This window comes from Ceratotherium simum, chromosome 18 (assembly GCF_057802395.1).
Source record: "Ceratotherium simum simum isolate JZ-2026a chromosome 18, ASM5780239v1, whole genome shotgun sequence".
NCBI lineage: Eukaryota > Metazoa > Chordata > Mammalia > Perissodactyla > Rhinocerotidae > Ceratotherium > Ceratotherium simum.
Genome location: NC_141917.1, coordinates 42,870,400 through 42,879,487, shown reverse-complemented (window position 1 = coordinate 42,879,487; position 9,088 = coordinate 42,870,400). Strand labels below are relative to the sequence as shown.

Here is a 9,088-nt window from a genome sequence, read left to right as displayed (position 1 = left end):
CACAATCTGCGGGGATCTCGTCGCCGCACGAGAGTCACGACCACCGAGCCCCCCACTTTTCCCGAGGAGCTCCCACGCCTCCCCTGTCCCCAAGGGTGCCCGGCGGTCCCTCGCGGCTCTGAGTCCCCCGTGGAAGGCCGCAAAGGGAGCCCGAAGGAGCCGCAGCGGGAAGGAAGGGCGGCCAGCGCGGGCAGCACCCGACTTCAGTTCACGACCCCGTTATTCCACGGAAAAATGGAACATTCCGCTCCTTCCGCCCGCAGAGAGGAGGTGGGGGGAACCCTTCGATCTCGTCTGGAAGAGGCGACGCGGGCGCAGCCACCGGAATCCGGGACGCCGGGAGCCGCGTTACGGGAATCGCAGCCGCCTTGCGTTCCGCCCCCTCGCCGACGGGCAGCCGCTGGGCCAATGCCCGGGCGCGCCGGGTCTCGCGGGGGCCAATCAGCGCACAGGCCCCAAGTCCGTGGGCGGGGGCGCCGCGGGGCGGGATCAGTGGGGCACATCGCCCCGCGGTGGGAGGAGGCCTGCGTGCCGCGTCTGCGGGAAGGAGCCGGGAGCGAGCCGGTGCCGGGCCGGGGAGCCGAGAGGCCCGCGGAACCGCGCGGGGGACGCCCGGGCGCAGCTGAGCTGGGGGCCGCGGCCGCCCGGCCGACGGGCCCAGCCCGGCCTGGCGCCGAGGGGGACGTGCGCTGTGGAGACGTGGAGGAGCGAGGCGCCGCGGCCTGAGGTGAGGAGGGGCCGTGCTGGTGCGGAGGGCCGTGTAGCGGAAGGGTAAGGGCTCGGTCGGGGCGGACCGGCCAGGAGAGGGGGCACGCTAGGGGGCCACCCTTCCCCGGGGCAGGGGCGCCCCGACAGCGCGCACGCCCCGAACTTTATTAGCCCCAGCCTGGAAATTCCCACATTCCTTCCCCTTCGGGTTCCCACACCTCCGAATTTGATTTCCCCAATTTTGTCACCTAGATTTCTCGACCCTAAGTGCAAACCTTATATCCACCACACCACACCACACACATACGCCCCCATCCCGAAACTACCTTCTGGGTCATACCCCTTTTTGGTTACCAAATCCCCACTTTTTTCGCAATTCTCTTTCCATCTCCCCTTAAATTCCACTAGCCCCGCGCTGGACTCTTCATTTTCTATCCGAAGGTTAATTCTCTTCCCAAAAGCCATCTTTTCATCCTTAAATTGTAACGTTTCAACATTGCTGGAAGTTCACCATACTTATTAACATTCCTAACTAACGTCTGTTTTCTTTTGATCTCTTATTATGTGCCGGTCCTAATGAATCCCACATACCGCTGTCTCCTAAAGGCACCAAATCCATGTCTTTAAAATTGCACCCCCTCCCCCAAGCTTAAAGATTATTCCAAGCAGCAAAGTTCTGTTTTTTTTCGGTAGATGAACAGCGTTTTATTCGTAACCCCAAACTGAAAAAATATCACAGGCTAAAAATAAGATTTGTCACTTTTGTTCTTTTTTCCTTCACAAGGAAACTCATTTCAGTTTAATTTGTGTAGTATTGGGCACTTTGGCAATTATACTGCTTTAAAAGAATTAATTATTAGAGCGCCAGGATGAATCTTCTAAAAGACTGGAGTGTTTGGTTTAGTCAGTGCTGTAAACAAACCCTTTAGACTGTGACTGCCAGCTTCAAGTTGGAACAACTCTTAATTTGAAATTACTGACTCAGGTCATCATATGAGCTGTTCGCCATTATCTTCATTTCTTAAATTCTTGTTAATTCCTATTTGGAAGTATATTTGGACCATAAATCGGAACACTACATTTGTTGAACCAACTTCATATTAAGTTAAATTGTGCTTTCCAAATATTTCTCTTCTGGGATAATTTTGAATACTTGTTTTTAATCAGAAGTGGAAGAAAAAAAATTACAGGATGGAGAAAGTGTCAGAAAAGGAGGATAAATTTTGTAGTGGAATTTTTCCCTCATCTCAGATCTGTATAACTGACAATACTATACATGTTTAATTTTCTCATAGGTAATTTAGAATATTATAAGTACTGCTGCCAGCTAATTTGTTTTCTTATGTAATGAAAAATGTGTTCAATGTTCTCATTTTTATTTATGGATTGCAGTGTTTTCAGTTTATTTAAAATTTTTCCGAAGAGAATTTTGTGCTTCAGTTAACTGTTAGGGTGAATGTGATTATTATATACCTGTGAAGTAGGTGTTAGAATACCCACCTTATACAGAAGGAAACTGAGGCTGAGGGTCCCTGTGAAACCTGGATCTGTGTAATTCCAAATCCTATAATCTCAGTCCGTCATTTTGTCATGCTAACAAGTTTCTCATAGAGAAGCCACTACTACAATTTAGTTTGGGAACTTAAGGACTCTTCATAACTCCTCTGCAGGGAGGGTTTTCTCCCCTGGAAGCTATTTCAGAGCTTCTGATTTTAATGGGAGAATTCCCTGGCCGTGATACGTTTGCAGCTTGGCTCCTAGAGAAGCATGGAATGTTCTCACAGTCCTCTCCGTTTCTTTGATTGCAAAGACAGAGTGGTCAAGTTGAAGTTTCTGCTGAGCTTTATTATTTTACACAGCAAATACTAAACACGTACTACTGGCTGTAGGAACTTACAAAGATGCATGAGATGTTATCAGGACCTTCAAAGAGTTTAGAGAAATTGGGTTGACAAATGTTATGTGAAAAATTACAAGGATGGCAGGCAGTTTTAATCAAATGCAGAATGATACAGAAAATGCTATAGATATTTAAATTAGAGAGTGATCATTTAAGGGTTGGAATGATCAAAGGATTTACCAGAGGTCAGCCTTGAAACCTGGGTAAGATTTGGGTAAAGAGAAAAATGAAGGGAGCCCATTCCAAATAGAGGTCTACGTGGAAAAGGTGGGAAATAACCAAGGTATATTAATTATAGTAGCCAATACATATGTAATGCTTATTTTATGTCAGTCACTATCCTGAGCATTTTGCCTGTATTAATTCATTTAATCCTCATAACATTATGAGGTAGATCTTATTATCTTCCTTTTACAAAGAGGGAAATCGAGGCACAGAGAGGTTAATTAACTTGCCCAGTGTCACACGGCTAATAAGTGGTAGATCCAAAATTCATACCTAGACAGCCTGGTCTCACAATCCGAGCTCTTAACCATGATACAAATACTGCCTCTTCACGTAGTATGCTTGAGTGACAGTGACTGGAATAATATGGCCACACCAGTAGGTCTTTTAAAACCCACTCTTAATTGTTTGCTGCTTTGTGCCTCAAAGTATACTCACGCGTTGCTTAACGATGGGGATATGGTTTAAGAAACGTGTCCTTAGGCGATTTCGTCATTGTGCTAACATCATAGAATATACTTACACAAACCTAGATGATATAGCCTATTACACACCTAGGCTATATGGTACCACCATTATATATGGGACCACCATTATCTATGCAGTCCGTTGTTGACCGAAATGTCATTATGCGGCATATGACTGTGTGTTAGATTCTGACAATATCAAGACATATAAACAATTACAGTACAGTGTTATGAATAGTATTAGGGAACTATATACAAGTGCATTGGGAGCAAAGATGTTTGCAAGAGTTGGGGAAATTCCATCTCTTCCACAGAAGAGATGATGTTTCCATCTGAGTTATAAACAGTGCAAAGCAGAATCCGGGAAAAGACATTCTGGAGGCAGGGAATAGCATATGTGAAAGCACAAACTCTGAAATAACAAAGTGTGTTAGGCAAAGTCTAGTAGTTTGCTGTGGCTTGAGCTTAGAATCCATAGGGGTGGCTAGTAGGGAATGATGATAGATAAGACCGAATTGTGAATGGCATGGTGAGGTCAAGTAAAATGAAGAGCTTAAATATTTGCTTTGCATTTGGGAAACTGCAAAAATAATTTCAGCATGATTGGAGTAGAAACCAGATTGCTTACTCTTCTCTAGAAGTATAGTGGTGGAGTAGCTTGGTGGAGAAGTCTGAGTAGAGAGGTTTTTTTAGAATGGACTTTGAATATTGGAGAAGATAGATTGGACAGGCACACTGAAGCCAAAGTTTTAGGTTCTTAAATAGCTAAAATATTTGGCATTATTATTCACCCTTTAAAAAACTTTTAAGGAAAAGAGCAACAAGTTTAAAGTAGTGTTTTAGAGAGATTCATCCACCAGTAATGTTCAGAATGATTTGGAGGGAGGAACGAGACTGGAAGCAGGAAGGCAATTATAAGTATTGAGGTGATCAGTGCCTAAATTAGGTAGAAAAGAAGAGACAAATGGGAAAGACGTTATGAAAGAAGACTGCATAAGATTTGTAATTGAGAAAAGCTGAATGTAATAGATAGGTAAGAGACAACAATGGACCTCATTGACTTAGGCAAGGGTGGGTGTTTTTAGATGGGGAAAAAAGATAAGTGCTGTGATAAAAAAAAAGTGTGTGCATTTATGTATGTACATGTGCATGACCCTGTGTATATGTGTGTGTGGTTTTTAGACATGTTAAATTCATTTGAGTCAGAGGCAGAAGAATATCTAAGACCATGATACATAACTGGAGTTAATAAAGGTCCCAGTCAGAATTCTTGAAATTATTTTGTTCGAAGGTAATAGTTGAAGTCATATGTCTTCAAAGAAGTTGGTATTTTAAAAGAGTAGTAGATGCCAGATACTTTGGGGTACATTCGTAGTCAGGAGATAAACCCTAGCAGAGAATTCAGTAAAGTAGATAAAGAATTCAACCACATAATATGATTACGTAGAAACCAGGAGGTATGAGAAATTCAAGAAGCAGAGCTGGTCAATAATGTGAAATGCTTCGGAAACACTTGTGATATTGTCACAATGGCTACAGTCTCCTTTGTATTCTGTGTCTATCTAGCATATCTTAGTGAGATTTAATGAGAATTAAGTTAGCTAATTGATCATGAATGAGAGCTACATCTATTGAAATGTGGCTGTAATAGAGATTATTGTTTTAAAGCTGCGTGTATACATATTCAGAGCAGGAGCTTTATTTCTTTCAGCACGATAAATCTGTTGCCCTGTTAAAATTGGAACATTCTGCCTTCAAATTTTTATTTTCTCTTTACTCAAACAAATCAGTTTCATCCTTTGTTCTAAGGTAGATCGGTTTCGTAATTACTTCTGAATAGTGCATTTCATATTGGTCTTCTGTACAGTCTGTTTTTGTTTGGGTGTTCTGTTGTATGTATTACGCACCCCACTCCCTAACACAAAGTAAACTCATCAGAACTCTGTTTCAGATAGCACAGCTCTGGTTTGTAGACTGGCACGCTCTGGGATTTTGCCATTGGTAATCTTCACTTGACAATTAGTGTCAAAGATGATGTATAGCTCATATGTATTCTATTTTCCTTGTCTAGAAAACTTTTATTTCATAACTGGGCTCTTCTGGGCCCTGTCTGAATTGGATATTCTCTATGCTGCTGTAGCACTCTGTGCATATTCTACCTCTCTAAACTTTGAACTTCTTAAGGGCAAGAACTATTTATTTGGCTTCAATTATGTTTGTAATGTTTTATTCTTAAGCTATGGTGAGAAAATGGATGGTCATTAAAGTAGTCTTTAAACTTTTCATATGTCTAAAACAGTCAATGATAATTTGTAAAAGGCCTTCTCTAACTCTAAGGTCATAGGCATACTCTGTATTTTCTTCCAGTACCCTTAGAATTTTACTTTTGCATTTAGGTCTTTAATCAGTCTGGAGTATACGCATCTGTGATGAAGTAGGGCTCTTTATTTTTTTGCTTGTGGAGCCAGTTGTTCCAATACTATTTATTGAATAGTCCTTTATTTCCCCAGTGATATGAGATACTTTTTTTAAAATCACATATTAAATTCTTATATTTACTTGTGTCTGTTTCTGGACTTTTTGTTTTTTTTGTTTTGTTTTGTTGTAATTTATTTATTTCTCCCCCAAAGCCCCAGTAGATAGTTGTATGTCATAGCTGCACATCCTTCTAGTTGCTGTATGTGGGATGTGGCCTCAGCATGGCTGGAGAAGCGGTGCGTCGGTGCGCGCCCGGGATCCGAAACCAGGCTGGCAGCAGCGGAGCGCGCGCTTTTAACCGCTAAGCCACGGGGCTGGCCCTGGACTTTTTGTTTTGTACTGTTGATTTAATTGTCTATTCCTGTGCCAATGCCATGTTTTAATTACTATAATTTTATAGTATGTACTAATAGATGGCACAGCAAGTATTTTGTTTATTCTTTTTGAAAATTGGCTTTTGGCTATTCTTCTCTAGTATTTTATATGAAATGTTAAATTAGTCTGTAAAGTTTCATAATAAACCACTTTGCAATTTGGCTTAAAATTGTATTGCATTAATATATTAATTTGTGAAGAACTGATGTCTCTACTGTGTATATATTTTTTCATTCCATGATATTTAGGTCTTACTAATGAACCTTTTAGTAAGGTTTTATAGTTTTCTCCATAAAGTTCTTTTATAGTTCCGATTAGATTTTTCCTAGATATATTATAGTTTTTGATGTTATTGTGAATAGGATTTTTTCTTTTCTTTTTTTTTTTAAGTTTTTGTTTATTTATTTATTTTTCCCCCAAAGCCCCAGTAGATAGTTGTATGTCATAGCTGCACATCCTTCTAGTTGCTGTATGTGGTTTGTGGCCTCAGCATGGCCGGAGAAGCAGTGCGTCAGTGCACGCCCTGGATCCAAACCCGGGCCGCCAGCAGCGGAGTGCGCATACTTCACTGCTAAGCCACGGGGTCGGCCCTAGGATTTTTTCTATTACATTTTCTAATTGGTTATAACTGGTATATAGGAGAGCTATATATATATTTATATATATATATATTTTTTTTTATTGACGTTTTAATGGTTTTTAACATTGTGAAATTTTGGGTCGTGCATTTTTGTTTGTCCATCACCATATACATGACTCCCTTCACCCATTGTGCCCACCCCCCACCCCCACTGCCCCTGGTAACCACAGTACAGTTTTCTCTGTCCATGTGTTGGTTTATATTCCACATATGAGTGAGATCATACCATGTTTGTCTTTCTCTTTCTGGCTTATTTCACTTAACATAATACGCTCCAGGCCCATCCATGTTGTTGCAAATGGGACGATTTTGTCCTTTTTTATGGCTGAGTAGTATTCCATTGTATATATATACCACATTTTCTTAATCCAGTCATCAGTCGAGGGACACTTAGGTTGCTTCCACTTCTTGGCTATGGTGAATAATGCTGCAATGAACATAGGGGTGCATAAGCCTCTTTGGATTGTTGATTTCAGGTTCGTTGGCTAGATTCCCAGTAATGGGATGGCTGGGTCATAGGGCGTCTCTATTTTTAAGCCTTTAAGGAATCTCCATACCGTTTTCCATAGAGGCTGCACCAGTTTGCATTCCCACCAGCTGTGTATGAGGGTTCCTGTTTCTCCATATCTGGAGAACTATATTTTTTGATGATCTTTTTTATTTTTTTTGTTTTAGAAATGTGAATTTTTTTTTTATGTTTGCTTTTTGCCTTTTTTTTTTTTTTTGAGGAAGATTGGCCCTGAGCTAACATCTGTTGCCAGTCTTCCTCCTTTTTTCTCCCCAAAGCCCCAGTAGATAGTTGTATGTCATAGTTGTACATCCTTCTAGTTGCTCTCTGTGGGACACCACCTCAGCATGGCTTGGTGAGTGGTGAGTAGGTCTGTGCCCAGGATGCGAACTGGCGAACCCCAGGCGGCCGAAGCGGAATGCACAAACTTAACTGCTGCGCCACCAGGCTGACCCTTTATGATCTTTTGTTCAACTATTATGTTAAACTTTCAATAGTCCTAATAGTTTGTCATTTGATTCTCATTCTTTTTCTTGATAGGTGATTATATCATCTACAAGTTTTTCTTTTTTCTTATATTTTATTTATTTATTATATTTTTGGTTAAGCCCTCTAGAACAGTGTTGAATAAGTGACTCCAAGCATCTTGTTTGAATCTTGACTTTAATAGGAATGCTTCTAACTTTTATCTTTAAATATGATGTTAATTATAGGTTTCTCATAAAGTACTGAGGCAGCAACAGCAAGAGCTGCACTGATAATAACAGCTTTTACAGTTTATTGAGTATGTACTATAAGCCAGACAGATTCTAAGTAATTTATGTGTATTGACTTACTTAATTTTCACAAAAGTCCTAGGTAGTATGTGGGTACGTGGTAGTGTTATCCTCATTTTTACAGATAAGGAAAATGAAAGCAAAGGATATTAAATAACTTGCCTACAATGTTTTACAAAAAATAGAGGAGCTGGGATTTTTTTAAATTAATTAATTAATTTATTTATTTATTTAATGAAATTTTTGTTGTACATTATTGTTTATCAGTCACCATATAAGTGCATCCCTCCACCCCTTGTGCCCATCCCCCACCCCCCAGCCCCTGGTAACCACCAAACAGTTCTATATGTCCGTATGTTGGTTTATCTTCCACATATGAGTGAAATCATGCACTTTTTGTCTTTCTCTTTCTGGCTTATTTCACTTAACGTAATACCCTCCAGATCCATCCATGTTGTTGCAAATGGGACGGTTTTGTCTTTTTTTATGGCTGAGTAGTATTCCATGGATATATATACCACATCTTCTTTATCCGTCATCAGTTGAGGGACACTTGGGTTGTTTCCATGTCTTGGCTATAGTGAATAATGCTGCAATGAACATAGGGGTGCATAAGCCTCTTTGGATTGTTGGTTTCAGGTTCGTTGGGTAGATACCCAAGAGTGGGATAGCTGGATCATAAGGTATTTTTATTTTTAATTTTTTGAGGAATCAAGGAGCTGGGATTTGAACACAGGCAGTCTGATTCCAGAGTCTAACCTTTTGTCTTTGTTATACTTCATGAAGATAAGGATTGTCTCTTTCAGTCTTAGTTTTCTGACACTTTGTTGTTATTTTTAAATTTTAAGTGAACAATTGAATATTATCAGATGCTTTTCAAGCATCTATTGGAATGATTGTGTAGTTTTCTTCTTTAATTATTGATATAGTGTGTAACATTGATATCTTTTCTTATGTTGAACCATACTTGTATTTTTAGGCTAAATACTTGTTAGTATTTATGGTTTGGTT

At 40.4% G+C, this 9,088-nt stretch overlaps 1 protein-coding gene across 4 annotated transcripts in view; it reads left to right on the top strand.

Annotated features, from left to right (window-relative positions):
• Positions 1-544: 544 nt before the first annotated feature.
• Positions 545-9,088, top strand: part of IL6ST (interleukin 6 cytokine family signal transducer) — a 64,463-nt gene continuing 55,919 nt past the window's right edge. For 3 of the 4 annotated variants that reach the window (XM_087443288.1, XM_014781643.2, XM_004422827.3), the window contains exon 1: positions 587-727. The gene's annotated coding sequence lies outside the window, so the exon portion shown is untranslated. Of the gene's footprint in view, positions 728-9,088 lie in introns of all 4 variants that reach the window. The other variant, XM_014781644.2, reaches the window with a different exon arrangement.